At 43.8% G+C, this 14526-nt stretch overlaps 1 pseudogene; it reads right to left on the bottom strand.

The window, feature by feature from the left end:
• Window positions 1–670: 670 nt before the first annotated feature.
• On the bottom strand, window positions 671–4846 carry LOC130211322 (kelch-like protein 10; annotated as a pseudogene).
• Between the last annotated feature and the right edge of the window lie 9680 nt (window positions 4847–14526).

Genomic DNA, 14526 nt, shown 5'->3' on the forward strand with positions numbered 1-14526 from the left:
TTTAAAAAGTCCTGCCGAGATCAGGCTGCTGTCGACGGCCACACAGCGCGCTGACCGCCCGGCGCTGCAGAGCAGAGCCTCAAATCTACGGCGCAGATCTTTATTGGGCTGAATCGTAACAAACCGACCACAGATTTGATTTTTAAACTCCTAACTTCTCGCCTGAAAACATCCTAAAATTACATTCTGTGACTCAACAGTAGTATTTAGAAAAAGTCATCAAGTCTCCTCTGATGCGTCCTCCGGAAAGTGGGAGGATCAAGTCACATCCGGGTATTTTAACCGTGCTTTGCGAGAAGCGAACTTTGAATTGGAACATGGACTCGGGCTGCGACTGCTGACGTTTCACAAGTCCACGAGGACACAAGCAGAGGAAAGTACGCACACGTACGCATATTGAGAAACGCCGACCTTCTGTCTCCACTTATTAGAGCAGCCTGATAATAAAGAGTTGCAGTTTTCTAAATCCTGACTGAAACTCCTCAAATGAACTAATATGATGTAGAAAGTCACACAACTGGTGTGAGACCACTTCCTCGAGGACCTGAGAGAGGAAGGGGGGTTAGAGGTCTGAAATGAGCCAACACCTCTGGATGTGTGTATTCTTTGTATTTTCCGGCAGCTAGCAGCCGGGTTATCTGGAGCGACGGCAGATTAACGCGCAAAGACATTTTATTTCTCTTTTGTAGTTTTAGGTCCGAAAACCGTGTGGATGATGGCTCGGTTCAGGAGTGTTCGTCCGAGTCTGCATCCTCGTGTATCAGCGGCAGGGCGTCCCGGGGAACAGCGTAGTCGGCCATGTTGGGGAGCCCGGACACCACGCAGCAGCTCAGGGCGCTGCAGAAAACGTCCATGTCGCAGGCCTCCGTCCACTCGCCGGTCGTCTCGTCGTAGCTCTCCACGGTGTAGCAGGTGGTGTTGCCGTTGTAGCCCCCGACGACAAAGAGACGGTCGTCCAGCACTTCGATGCCGGGTTGCTGCGGGGCGTCGCCATGGGCGTCACTTCCTGCCAGCTGTTGTTCACGGGGTCGTACGCCTCGGCAGTGTTCACACGGTTGTTGCCATCAAAGCCGCCAACCTTCGGGACAGCAAGTGAAACGTATGGTGAAAGAAAAGAAACTCGCACTCGACTCCTTCCGATTCATCCGTTGACTGAACGTCACACGAGTTTCATGTGAACTTACTGCATACACGAGACCTGCATAGGCAGCGATGCCAGTTCCGCTGCGCGGGCTGCTCATGGGGGCGATCGTCGTCCACTGGTCGGCCCCCGGGAGGTAGCACTCAGCCGTCTGCAGGCACTCGGTCCCGTTGAAGCCCCCACAGATGTAAAGCTGGGGAGAACAGGAGGGGATAAGTAAAGAATCACTTCTTCTGGCTTCAACTCCTTATAAATTATACCGAGATCTTTCTCCTCTCGCAGGATGATTCCCATCGCCCAACTATTGGCGTCGGTCTCTAATATCTAATACGTTGCATCATCTCACTAAAGTTTCTTTAAATCATGATTACAAACCTGAGACGAGCTATAAACAAACTGTCTAAAAAAGAAAGGGGATTCTTGTTTATGTCGGTGCCATCCAGATAATAAGTGTTTACATGTTTTCTTTCTACTTGACCATCCACATACAAATTAACCACAGTGTGCAATAGTGACACACACACACACTAACTCACACATGCACCTCTTTTCACTTCCATGCACACAACGTCACACATTCTCTAGAGCCCATAGGTCTCTGAAGACCTTCAGTCTGACACACTTCCCTCTGGCCAATTACTCGATGCACCTCAAGACAACTGCATCAGTTCCCATGGAAACAAGGTAAACTAGAACGGGCACTCGGTAGAGCGCATACCTTCACATATCACAAGATTGGGCATTGAATTATGAACATTTCGGCATTAGTTGCATGCCAATTGGACAAAAATGTATCGTGCTATGGTAAAAAAAAAAAATGTTGACCTTTCCATGACCTTGACCTTTGACCCGATTGATCCCAAAATCTAATCAAATGGTCCCCGGATAATAACCAATCATCCCACCAAATTTCATGTGATTCAAGAAGATTTGACCTGTTCATGACCTTTGACCTTGACCTTTGACCCGATTGATCCCAAAATCTAATCAACTGGTCCCCGGATAATAACCAATCATCCCACCAAATTCCATGTGATTCAAGAAGATTTGACCTGTTCATGACCTTTGACCTTTGACCCGATTGATCCCAAAATCTAATCAAATGGTCCCCGGATAATAACCAATCATCCCACCAAATTTCATGTGATTCAAGAAGATTTGACCTGCTCATGACCTTTGACCTTGACCTTTGACCCGATCGATCCCAAAATCTAATCAACTGGTCCCCGGATAATAACCAATCATCCCATCAAATTCCATGTGATTCAAGAAGATTTTACCTGTTCATGACCTTTGACCTTTGACCCGATCGATCCCAAAATCTAATCAACTGGTCCCCGGATAATAAACAATCATCCCACCAAATTTCATGCGATTCGGTTCAATACTTTTTGAGTTTTGCGAATAACACGCATACAAATAAATAAATACACGGCGATCAAAACATAACCTTCCGGCATTTTCAATGCGAAGGTAATTACGAGCGTGTACTGCTTACAGCCCGGGTGATTTCAGAAGGTCCAGGGAATCCACGAAACCCACAAAACCCATGAAATCCACTGAACCCCCAAAATCCACACCAATGAATTTGTGTTACCTCTTTTAAGGAAGCAAGAATGGGCGTGATTCTGCTCCAGCCTTGGAGCAGAACGTCATTCCATAAGGGCCTCCTAACGCAAACCATCTGGTCCAACTCTAAACAAAGGGATTCTCTACCATGGACCCCTTGCGATCCTCTGGGCTCAGATCTATAATATGGCTGTATCTTTAAGAGCTGTAATGCAAAATACACTACACAAGTCCAAACGAAGTGACCGAAGGTTACCGTACCTTTGAAAAGAGCACCGCCACGTGGGCTTTCCGTGTTTCGGGCGCGTGGTCGATCCAGCGAAGGACGGCCTCGAAGGCGACGCTCTCGTTCCTCACGTTGAGGTCGTCTCTTTGGAGGATGTCGACGAGCTGCTGCAGGGGCAGCTGCAGGAACTCTTCGTGGCGAGCCACCTCCTCGAAGTGCTCCACCACGTAGCGGTAGGCCCTGCGCTGCAGTCCGGGGCAGAAGACGACGTCGGCGAACTCAAAGACGCCGACGCAGTTCTCCGTGCTGAGCCGCTCCCCGAGGAAGTCGCAGCAAGTCTGCACGACGTCCATCACGTTGAGCTGGTCGGCCGCCAGCAGCAGCTCCCGCACGTTTTCTGCAGTCACTGAAACGGAGCCGGTGTACGCAAACTCAACGATGAGCCGCATGGCGTCGGGAGACACTCCCGGTATGACGAAGACCTTCTTGCCTGCTGGGCAACAGCGTCCGAAGAGAGCACTGAGGGCGAAACATGGAAGCGAAGAGTTGGAAACAGACTTCAGATCTTTGAATTTTTTTATTTTATTTTATTACCTTCGCATTGAAAATGCCGGCAGGTTATGTTTTGATCGCCGTGTATTTATTTATTTATTTATTTATTTATTTATTTGTATGCGTGTTATTCGCAAAACTCAAAAAGTATTGAACCGAATCGCATGCAATTTGGTGGGATGATTGTTTATTATCCGGGGACCAGTTGATTAGATTTTGGGATCGATCGGGTCAAAGGTCAAGGTCAAAGGTCATGAACAGGTCAAATCTTCTTGAATCACAAGGAATTTGGTGGGATGATTGGTTATTATCCGGGGACCATTTGATTAGATTTTGGGATCAATCGGGTCAAAGGTCAAGGTCATGGAAAGGTCAAACTCTTTTTTTTTACCATAGCACGATACATTTTTGTCCAATTGGCATGCAACTAATGCCAAAATGTTCATAATTCAATGCCCAATCTTGTGATATGCGAAGGTATGCGCTCTACCGAGTGCCTGTTCTAGTTTTAAATGTATTTAACCAGGAAATGCCTCATTGAGATTAAAAATCTCCTTTCCGAGAGTGTCCTGGCCAAGACAGCAGCAGCAGCACGTCACATAAAGTTCCATACAATACAACATAAAACAGTGACAGACAATATTTAAAAAAAACGAAAAACAAAATCACAGCATGAATGAAAACAAAACTAAGACTCAAGTCAACACAACCCAGCTTACACAGGAGCACATACCTCCGTCATATAAAACATCTACAGCTCGATGAATTTCCCTCCAATAAAATCGACACACGACCCCGTTTAGTATTAAAGGGGAATTATACAACACGTTCACCACGGGACATCAGAGTGTAACTCGCAGTAAGAATGTCTCAAATATTTCATGTCACATTTTGTATTGAATTTTGTTTTGTGATCTCAATTCATCTCCGTGTCGTGCAGCTTCTCCGTCGTGCGTCGAGTCGAGCATCTCAAGTTGCATTAAAGTAATCTGGTCACTTTTCTGAACACACAAAATCCTCAATGCTCCTGTGTTGATCTGCAAATCTAGTTGCTATGGAACTGAGGGAGCACTGTAGCATTCAAATAAAAATAATAATACAATAATAATCATAAATAACTGCACTCTGCAATCAATGTAGCATACAACACTTCATGGAAGTTAATAATTATTGTTGATGAGACGTTCACAAGCTTCAGATGCAACTCACATGAAGTATTCGCTGCAGTCACACAGGATGACCCTGTGGACGTCGAACGCCACGTTCTCCACGTTGATGACCGCGTCGCAAAACTGTCCCTCCAGACGGAGGTCGTTGAACACGAAGCGCCGGGGCGAAGATACGGCCTGGTCGCTCATCTCGAGTTCCTCGAGTACGAGAGTTTCTTGAAGGTCGACTGGTCTCTTGGGTCCCGAGAGGCGATTTGAGTCCATGGAGATAATGTGAAGGAGCAAGAATTCTAGAATGGATTCATATCTCAACGACCAACTGACGTCGTCCAATTCAACCGGTAGACTGGAGAACACTTTACTCATTTAAATATTGAAGCCACAGGGGGCGCGTTGAATACAATTGCAAAACATGACACACAACACAGGATCCTGTCGACCACGCCTTTTTAATGTTACCGTATCATCCTGTGTTCAAAAGTAGGAACTTCATGTCCCGGTTCACCCGGTGTTTCCCTCAAAGATAGCAGAAAACAACAGAACTACCTTTAGGCTCCAACACACCGGCCCCCGAATGTTAATGTCAGGAGGGCAAAAACAATTCAATGCATACAGGTCGACCCCGAGTGGTGCTCAAGCTCCTCCCCTTTTTCCCTGGATGAGGACAGTGCCCTTTCTGCTGGAGACACATTGTTTCTTCATGAATAAGTATTTAAGAATAAAAGTTACTCTCTCTGTCATCGATTCCCCCCCAGGTGTGTTTTGATATCTGACGGGGAATTTATTTGAGTTCTTGTGAGAATATCGCCCGACATGCTCCGCGGCGCTCACAAGCCCAAAACCCAAGGAGAGGAAGTTGCGTTTGTGTCCGCTTCTTATCGAAGACGTTTGTTCACTGCTCTGCCCGGCATGATAGACTTAGTTTGCACATGTGCAGATCGCACCAGTCCTTCCAGAAAGGTCTTGAGGACTCTTCCTAGTAACCAGGAACTTTGTGACGCTGGAGCATTTACAACAAGTCCAATGTCTCCATGAACGAGACTTTCTTTCCACACTCCACCTTTACCGCTCCTTTAGCAAAGGCAAGTATTCTTTTAGCCAGAGCTTCCAGAAGAGGTTGGAGATGTCCTGAACTTGTTTCCATCTTCTTTTGATGTTGAGACCTCTCAAACAGTCCAGTGTTTTTACTGTTAACCCTGGTGGCAGTAGCGGCGGGTAGTCTCTCCCACACAGCGGGCGTTCACCAAGACACTCCAACAGCATCAGGCGGGATGGCTGATAATCGGAGGTAAGCATATATCAGTCATTTGGTTTTTAAATTGAATGTATTATTGGATTATTTTTTACGAAACACACTAAACACTCACACGAAAACAGTCCTGTGGTCCACATGCTCTACAATTTAAAGTCAAAATAATCAATTGTAAAATGTTTATTTAACTCTAAATAAGTAGGAAATCACAAAAAAATAAGAAGTTAAAATACACTATGTTCTATCAGTTCCCAGGAGTGTATATACATATATGTGTATATATGTATGTATATATATATACATACATATACAGTATATATGTATGCAAATATATACATATATATGTATGCATTTATTATTATATACATATATATATGCAGGCACGTGCACAGATAGAGCCCTCGTGGTGCTCAAGCTCCTCCCCTTTTGCCCTGGATGAGTAAAGTGCCCTTTTTGCTGGAGACACTTTTTTTTCATTCATCAGTATTTAAGAATAAAAGTTACTCTCTCTGTCATAAACTCCCCCCAAATGTGATTTGATATCCGACGGGGCATTTATTTGAGTTCTTGTGAGAATTTCGCCCCGACATGCTCCGCGGCGCTCACGAGCCCCCCCCGCGCCCCTCCCTCCTCCTCCTCCTCCACTTAAAGGGTACCTGTAGTGCAAAACAACAACGTGCTACATCCATTCGGCGCATCAAATAAATCATATTTACCCCGCCGCTATTGTCAACAAGTCACGCATAGCCCGAGGCTTTACATTTCTTTGTCAACATTCCGAGTCCGTGAACGCTTCAGGGCGCAGCCATTTTGCTAGTTATTTACTCATGTCAAAGCTAACTATGACGTTGAGTCGTTGAAAGGAATTCAGCCAATCCGGAGTATGCAGGCAAATGTTAGGCCTCTAAATATGGGAGAATAAAGGTGAATATATTCAGAATATTAGTAATAATCACACCAACTCTGGTGATCGCAAATTAGCCTACATGAAACAACTGGCAAACTTACCGATTTGACAGTTCTCCCTCGGGTGCAGGCCCCCGAACATGTCGGCCGAACATTGCATCAATGAAAGACATCTCCAGCGCTGGCTTATGCGCGATGTAGCTATCAAGCTCACTCTTTTGTGTGAAGCAGATGAGGTCTAATGACACTATATCATCGGACATAAGTTTGTGCTCTTCACAACAAATGCACTCTATGTCTGTTTTTTGTGGCACACATTTCCCACAACTGCACCAAATGTCCGCCGACTTGTCCGGTGAAGCATCTGGACCGGCGGTCCTTCGGCATCAACTTCATCAGAATCATCGCTATCATCGCTGTCACAATTAACTAAATGGGGATAGTCTGCTTTTAAAGGTTCAAACAAGTATCCAGTTGCTGAATCAGACAATCTTTCATCGTCCATATTCTCAATCTCTCAGCATTTGTTTTGCGCCGACGTTGTTTATATTGGTATCTGAACACATCCGCTGTGGCTGGCTGTCGATCTCTCAACGATTTGACGTCACACCACCCGCGACATATTCAAGCTCCAGTGCAATGTCGCATGTCGGAGTTGAGGACTTTGAACAGCCTAAACTACGTATTGTTATTGAATACTGGACCGTCAGTGCATGAATAACCTTTAGAAACACATTATCTTTTGATCTGGCTACATATTCGCTTTCACTACAGGTACCCTTTAAGGGCTCCATCACACCAGACGCGCCACTCAAAAACGCGTAGCCCGCAAAACCATTGATTCCCTGTCATGGTTTAAACGCCACGCGCTGTTTTTGCGTTTTCAGGGCGGTTAAAGTTAAAATATTCGAACTTTAAGCGCGGAGCGAGCGCCGCTCATCAATGTCACACTCGGCCAGGTTTTGCTCTGACCCGCAGCACCAGACACACAGATCATGACGGTGTTTGTCCCCTGCCGTTGTTTTGTGATAAATCAACCACAACATTAGCGCTGCTGAAAACATGACGTCACAACTGGTCGACGTTTCCTAAAAAAATAAACAAACAAAAACTCAGAAATCCATGATTTCAAAGCCTTGCAGCTGTTTACTGATGTCATGTTTGAGTGAGAGAGAGAATCTTTTTTGTGTTGTATAAATGCTGTTTAGACATATTTGAAAGTATGTTTATAAATGTCACGAGAATTCACAGCCAGAAAATAGGAGCTAGACAATGCTAGCTCTCGGTGTCATGCCATCCTTGTGCATCATTGTTTTATGTGTTATCTCTTTGTTTTGTCTGTTCCTGTCTTACAACGATCAATCTTATAGAAAACGAACAACACAGCTCAGCTAAAATAGCTTTAATTTACAGTAAAGTAACAACACAAGTGATCCAAACTATAGTTTCTCCTCTTCATCACTTTCAACAACACATTTTCGCTGCTTCTGAATTTCTTCTTGGCTGTTGATGACGATCAATATCGCTCATTTTGAAAATGAGGTCAGAGGGCAATACGGATCTGTATCAGACCGGCGAGGAGGGCAATACGTGGCTGGCATGACGACCCATTATCCAATCAGAACGCTTGTACTGTTGCAATATAATAATTCATCTTTATTCATAAAGAAAATGTAAGTTAGCGGTCTAATCCTGCCCAGAGGAAACGCAGGTCGAGGACAGCATCATTGGTGTTATGCTTCAACTTTGTCAGATTTTTTTTTTTGGCAATGGGTGCCCTTTTTTTTTAGGTTTGAGCACCTGCCCCCCAAAATGTCTGTGCACGTGCCTGGCCGCCAAGACGTCAGCGGACGTGTAAACGTTCAACTTTCCACATCAACAACATATTTTATCTTATTTATCATAACAACAAAAACGAGACGTCTCACTCTCTTCCAAAAATCAGAGATGAAGCTGGAGTCCTTTTCACATGGAGTCTATAAAGATGATATTGCAATGCTGTCAGTAACAGACACCTGCAAACTCCGAGGTAAATGTATTACTACGTATATGTTTATGCTTTGTTATTTAAAATCAGAAATCAGACAGAAAAATAACTATGTATTTTGTTTCTTTAAATTATAATTTTTTTAAAAAGCACACGCACAGCACACACTTAAAAAAATAAAAAAATACACTGTTTTGTCGTCCTCTAGGTGTTTTGTCTATGTATTGTCTTTTGTCTTATAATTTAAAAAATTACAAATTAAAAACAGAAAAATAACTGCATTTTGGTCACATACTATCTTCTTTCTTTCTTTTTTTGTCAGGGGGGAAGCCAAATGAGGTCTTGAGGCAGTGCGGAGAATACATCTTTGAGTTTTGCAAACGCTCGGGATGTGATCACACGCTCCAGACTGAGAGGAGTTCCTGTCTTTTTAAATTGAGAAACAAATACTTAGAATTACGAATTAGTCGTAATCTTCATCAGTCGTCTTCATCAGCTCTATATCGACCGTATTCCCTCTCTCGCTCGCTTTCTTCCTCCGCCGTAGCTTTTCAGAGGCAGCACAGGAACGACCTTTGCTCGACCCCCATGAAGTCTGGAGACGGCCTGAGCGAACCCCCCCAACCGCCACCACCCAGGTCTGAACCCCGAACCGGCCCGGTGGTGACCATCGCCATGGAAATCAAACAATCAAAGGAAACGCACCCAGACTCGGCCCTGTGTGGTCCCGTGGGCTTGTGATGACTCACCAAATGGCTGATTGACGATAAATTATTCAACCAGCGTATTTAACAAGTGCCGGACATTGATTGCCTGAAGAGCTTTTGTATAGATGACATCATCCCTTCTCACTGTGTGTGAACGCTTAATTATTACATCAAATATGACATTAAAGAAGACTTGTAGCCCATGTCTGACATGATAAATAATAAATTCCTTTTCTCTGTCAGCGATGGACTAATGATCCGATGAGCACAGAAGGTAAAAACACGCTCTCCCTAGTTTGCATTTAAAGCAACACATTGTGCAGGTTTATTTAAAATAGGGGTGTTGCAATATACTGATATTATCAATAACCGTGATATTTAAAATGTATCATGTTAATACACATTATGTGAATAAAAAAAACCTCCAGGGCCTCTTGAATCCGGCGTTTGCACAGGAACGCTAACAGACCGTCTCTCCAGCAACATAAATAAAAGTTAGTAATATACACAAAAAGAGACAAAAGCACAACAAACAAAGTTTTAAATGAATTTGACTGACGGCAAAACGTTCCATAGATATCGGGATGACATGAAAATGTAATATCGAGCCATAATTTGAAAATGGACATTTCAGCCAATGCCAAAATACTAAAACAACAAATGTGAACTTCAAAAGACCTCAAGTGGAATTTTTGTTTGCGCAGTAACATTTTATAATGACAATTCAAGGTTCCTTACATTCATTGTAATAATAGTATACCCGTATACGAGTATGTCGAGAAGCCGGTCACATGTTTCGAGGCCCCCCTTGACGGTTTTACCTCGTGAGAAGAAAACAAAGATCAATAACTAATGAGTGTGAAGTTGCTCATGGGGCCCGAGTCAGTGACCACAACAAGCGTCCTGTAAAACGTCGGTGCACCTGCAACTCCGAAACGTCACCCCGGGTTCGAGAGAGGAGTCCAGACATCCGATCCTGGGCCCCGTGTCACATCGCCTGTAACCAGAGTCTTCTGTTTGTGTGGTCAGGTGTGATCAAATCCTTTGGGGGGGGGGGGGGTCACTCATTAAGAGCTCCGATCCACACTGACCTAAATGAAGAGGCTGCTTCCTCCCCGGAGTCAATCGGACCTGGCTGTGTCTGATGCCCCTCCTCCTCTCTACCTCCATCTGCCTCATGGATCATGGAGGTCTGGATCGTGGTCCATGCCGACTACGAATTATTCATATATTCTGTCATATTCATTGAATGTGTTTATGTGACTCTGTAACGCTTCATTCTGGTCACATGACATCTATTGTTGTGTCCATCCTGGAGAGGGATCCTCCTCTGTTGCTCTCCTGAAGGGTTCTCCACTTTTTTACCCCGTGAATGTTTTTTTTTTTTCTTCTATTTCTTGGGACTTTTTCCTGATCCGATGTGAGGTCAAAGGTCAGGGATGTCGTACGTGTACAGATTGTAACGCCCTCTGAGGCTAATTCGTAATTTCTGATATTGGGCTAAACAAAATAAACTGAAATAAACTGAACCATGTTTTGAAGGCTTGAGTCTTAAAAAAAAAAAAAGCTCTGCTTCTCTATCAGGAATCCGTCTCGGTTATGGAAAGCAGCTCTGTGATTTTAGGCCCCTCCTGGTGTTCGGCCAGAACCGGCCGGTTGGTGTAAATGTCGTCCACAGGGAGAAGAAACGTGACCGTTTTCACCTTGGACCTGAAAGATCAAATCACACGAGTTATATGGAAAGATGCAACTTAGAAATGGGTTTAAATCCACGACAGGTCGTGTCTGTACCTGTTTCGATGCACATATTCCTGCAGCGAGCGCCTGTTGGTTATTTTTCCCATTGCTCCTCCTGCTGAGTTACAAAAGGTACCGTTACCATGCTGGATCTGTTCGTGGAGTCGTCCCCATCCGGAGTCACTGGGCGGCGGCGGCGGCCGGTCATCAGTCCTCCCCTCCGTCAAAATCACACCGGACATACTGGAGCTCATCGAGTATCTTCGGACGGTCATGACGGCGTTCTCTGTGAAATAAACATAAACATTATGCGTGAGATTTGATTAATTCCCCACCGTATTGAGATGGATATAAAGAAGAAAACACAAAGGACATTTTCTGATGTAAAAAAAAAATGGCCATGGGTGGGTCTGTGTGGGTGTTACATTATTCATTATTGTTATAATTAGTTATTTTGTTTTGCCTTTGTTACTTTTATTTATTTCTTGTTCCTGTTTTCTTTTTTACAATTGTAATCTGATTGAAACATAGACACAAAATTAAAATATTTGTTATTTGATCATCATATTGTGCATTAACAATAACACATTGTCTTTTTAAGCTAATTAAATCATGTGTTTAAATGTTTTTCATTTCTTAAAATAAACTCATTCTTTTACTTTTTCTCTTCCGCTAACTTTTGCTGTGAATAGAAAGTACATTTTATGTTCCGATGTTTCATTGAGGCAGTAGTTTGTATTCGACCAAAACAAAAGACTAACACCATCTCGACTCTTAACGTGCTCTTATATCCTTCTCATTTAATTTGTCTCCGAAACCTCCACTGACATTACAATGTGCTGTTTGCTTTATTTGAATAAAAGAATATACTAATAATGGCTAAAAGTATTTAATTTAATGAAACATCATTTTAGTGTCTACAAATGTAAACAATTAATTGATTTGCATGTAAACAAAACAAATAAGGGTTTAGTTGGAATTACTTAATACATTTGAGTTATAAATTATAAATTAAATTAGGCTGAAATTGGTTGAAAATAATTCTTAAAATTAACTTATAATAAATGAAGCTACAATTATTTCGTGCAATCACTTACCTACAAAAAAAATATTCAACACGGTTTTTTTTTCAGTGCAGCCTAAAATCAAACTGTGGCTAAATCGTTGCTCATTTAAATAATGAATGTGTTAAATAAATTAAAAAGATCACATTATATTTCCTTTTGAAATCCCTTCACACACACAGACCACTTTGGTGGCCTATATCTTAACAATAGTTTAATAGTTGGAACGCACACATGCTGCGTGCGCAGGAACCGGACCCTCATCACCTTTGTATTGGCCCTCCAGAAGTGGCGCAGACGCATTCCGCCTCAGGTTCACGTGCGTCTTTTCCTCCACGGCCGCACTGGGAGCCCCTCCGAGGGGCCGCTGCCCGGGTTCCCCCCGCAGCTCCCGGTTCTCCGCCTCCAGCTTATCGATCTCCTCGCGCATCTCCGTGATCACGTGCGCCAGGCCGCGGGTGCTCTCCGCCGCGGTGGCGCTGCCGCTGCGCTGCCAGTACCACGGCTTCCCGAACACCGGCGGGAGGAGCTCCGCGTGCTGCGGCGGCGGCGGCGCGGGCTCCAACATGCTGCTCGCGCTCTTCCCGCTATGTGTGTTTGTGTGTGTGTGTGTGTGTGTGTGTGCGCTTTCCCCCCTCTCCTTTAGTCGCGTTTTGCGTCAATCTCAGTCTGCAGCTCTTTGCCCTTATGCAGCGGGACCGGCTCCGGTTGGTCGGTCAGCTCCCGGTGGATGTTTTATTCATCAGCCCCGAGGCTTCAGGTTCCAGTTTCAGGAACACGACGCAGGGGGCGGAATTGAAATGCGCACCGAGTCAGAGCTTGAATGGCGGGAGATCTAGAACTGTCTGATTATAGTTTATTATTACACATTTTTATTATTGTTATTATTATTATGACTCCAACATGTGCAGAACCTCCATGTTTTAGCTCAAGAGAAGATGGCCACCTCCCTCTTCCTCTTGTGTTGCCATTACAATATCCTGCCTCTGAAATATGAATTACATCCGTTATATTTCATTTAGATGACGCTTTTATTCCAAAGCAACTAACACTCACACACAGCTGCAGGGTAAGCGTCTTGCTCAAGGACACTTCGACTAGGGCGGGGATTGAACCGCCAACCCCCTGCTTGAAAGACGGACCCGCTAACCACTGACCCACGTCCATCAGGAAACATATAAGGAAAAAGAAGGAAAACAATTTAGATTTTTTTTATTTTGCATGTATAAAAAGACAATTTAAAAAAATTTGTCAAATAGAGCATTTAGAAAAGTATATATTTTATGTATGTCTTTGCAGAGGTATATTTCTTTATTTATTTCACTCTGAAGACATTGGAGACACATGGTGGGATGGATATGCGTCACGTGAACATGCTGGTTGATAAAGGCTGCAGGTTTAATTGGGGGTCGACCCAGAATGATGACGGGAGAGCTTTGAGAAAGAAAAAAGAAAAAGCTTTTGATAAATAATAAGAGAAGGAATCACTGCAGCGGACATGAAATACACGGCGAGCTGCACACATGAGGAACATTACATCATTCCACTCAACGGGGCCTCAGCTGCAGATATGTGGACACAGGTTGTATCCCATAATGAACAGAGCAGACAGCCTCTGAGGAACAGATGAAAAGAGGTTCAATACTGCCCACATACTGCAAAATAATACGAATATATGAAAATATGAAGTATTGTCCGATACCCCGGTGGCAGGTTTGAGATTCTTTGTCGTCTGTGACCCGGACTGAACGTCGCTGGGTCAGAGCAACCCGACCCCGGGGTCACAGCGCAGAGGCCACGGGGAGGGAGACCGGCCCAATAGAAACCCAATCGGGCCCCTCTTTCTGGTCCACAACGTACAGGCTGCAGAGAGGGAGGAGAGACGAGAGGAGAGGAAGACCAACCCTGAGTTTGTGAAGAAGAGGAAGGGGAGGTCAGTGGAACTCTATCTGCTGCTGCATGGGAACATGGATTATACAAGGGAAAAGATGAATATAATATTCTCAGCTGACCTGAAAAGAATTGATTACAATTTTTAAATTAAGCCCAATCAATTTACTATATATTTTCTACTTGTCTGTATTTTTCTTTATTTGTATTTCTTTTATTTTTTCGCCATTAATTAATTAATTAAAGTTTTTCGTTTTGTACTTTACAATGTTTTGTCGTGTTCTTTAATGTTCAGTGAAATAATAAAAAATAAAAAATTACAAAAT

The sequence above is a fragment of the Pseudoliparis swirei genome, chromosome 20 (assembly GCF_029220125.1).
Source record: "Pseudoliparis swirei isolate HS2019 ecotype Mariana Trench chromosome 20, NWPU_hadal_v1, whole genome shotgun sequence".
NCBI lineage: Eukaryota > Metazoa > Chordata > Actinopteri > Perciformes > Liparidae > Pseudoliparis > Pseudoliparis swirei.